Source organism: Mandrillus leucophaeus, unplaced genomic scaffold (assembly GCF_000951045.1).
Source record: "Mandrillus leucophaeus isolate KB7577 unplaced genomic scaffold, Mleu.le_1.0 Scaffold1798, whole genome shotgun sequence".
NCBI lineage: Eukaryota > Metazoa > Chordata > Mammalia > Primates > Cercopithecidae > Mandrillus > Mandrillus leucophaeus.
The window spans coordinates 76,567-78,575 of NW_012101807.1; positions in this window are offsets into that span (position 1 = coordinate 76,567).

The following is a 2,009-nucleotide window of genomic DNA, read 5'->3' on the forward strand; positions in this document are numbered from 1 at the left end:
TCTCAACTTCCCCTTTTTAAAATTTTTTTTGCTACAGCGTCCACTCCCTCCCCCCAGGAACAAACCTCTGAGTCTTTCCTGCCTCCTCGGTGCCCCTTGCGTCCTTGGCTGTCCCTCTGCACCTCAATTCCTGGTCAACATTTTGGGAACAATGACTTACGTTTGCACTTTGATTTGAGGAGCTGAGGAGGGAGTTGATACTTATTTGATGACTGGTTGTCATCCACTGCCTATGTGACCTTGGTTTGTAGTGTCCCATCTCTGAGCCTCAGCTTCTTCCTTTGCAGGCTGTTGTCATGAATCCCACTCGTCACCGTGGTTGTGGGGTCAGTGGTGCCTGGACATTGGGAGGGGCTCATTTCTGCCTGATTTCCAGACCAGGGTAAGACCTGAGGTGTTTGGGACATGAGAGGATCTTGGTGTTGGACTCCACAGTCTCTGAAGGTGATTGATGTCTCCACTTAAGATGTCACATGTGACCCTAATGGAGAAATGTACATCAGGCATTTCTGAAATACCCACAGCATCAATATCATGAGCAGAAAAAGACGTGTGGAAGCCCCGAGTGTAGAAGGATCCACAAGAAAGAACAGAGGCCAGAGGTGAGATGCCACAGGGTCCCGGGACCATCAAGGGCTCATTAGGGTGGAGGTTTCCCCACAGAGTGGAGCCGGGAGAGGAACCTCGGGATCTGTAATACAGTGAGGGACTCAGGGCTCCAGACCAAGGTGGAAGGCTGCATCTTCCAGCCACACCTGAGGCTCGAATGGACCCCAAGCAGCCCAGAGGAGTTCCATCAAAGGAGTGTACCAAACCGTCCAGTGATAGAGCTGCTGGGATTCCAAAGAAAGAAACACTAAACACCAGGGTGTTCACAGAGCATTTATTAGGGAGACTTCCAAAGAATGAGGCATCCTTGTCTCCTTGCCCAGTGTCTCCTTGTGGATCTCAAGGATGTGTTTCCACATAGCAGCATGTTCTTCAGGTGGACAAGGAGACACTGGGTGTTCTATCCAAAGCTTTAACCTAAAATAAAAATAAAAACAAAAATAAACCCCTAGAGAATACGATCTCTCAGTACAGTTGTTTCTTGGGATACACAGGCAACTCGTTTCAGTGCCCGCTACACGTAACAAAACTTCCTGGTACTCCAGCCCTGACATTGTCTCTGCTGGACCTGCATATAGGAAAAGCCCGCTGTTCATATACACAAGTCTTGCCTCTCACAAATGCAATAGTTTTGATCCCCGTTGGTTTGAAAAAAGTGTGGACATAAGAGACCCCAGGAATTCAAGGTTGCATTGCTCCAGGGTTGCCTGGATTTTGAGTGTATTTGGGAATGAGAAGCAGGGATTATAATCTGGAGTGCATGGCATGGCAAGACACAGTGTGTCCAGGGAGGGAAGTGTGATGTTGGGATATATGCTGGTTTTCACCCGCGGTTCCTGGTTCATAACTCCCATAACGCTTGTTACAGTCTTTCATTAGAATGTTGGCTGTGTTGGGCTTAGGGGAGGCCTCTGACCTCCTTCTGCCCTTCCTTCACCTGCCCAAGGCAAGACTTGAATGTTCCCTGCCTTTCTGATGGTGGCTCTTAAGACCCATCTAGAAGATGGTCTCACCCTGTTCCTTGTGGGAGGAAATGCTGACATCATGAAGCTTCCATAAAAGCCCAAGAGGACTGAGTTTCATGAGTTTCTGGTTGGCTGAGCATGTGGAAGCTCCTGAAGGGTGGCAACCAGGGAGGGCATGGAAGCCCCGCGCCGCTTCCCCCATGCCTCCTGCTATGTGTCTCTTCATCTGTGTCCTCTGCAGTGTGCTTTGTTTTCAACCACGAAATGTCAGCGTTTCTCTGAGTTCTGTGAGCTGCTACAGGAAATTAATCAAACCCAAAGAGGGGGTCATGGGATCCCCAACTTGAAGCCAGTCGATCAGAAGTTCTGGAGGTCTGCACTTGGGAAAGATGTGGGGGACAGTCTTGGGGACTTAGCCTTTAATCTGTGGGATGT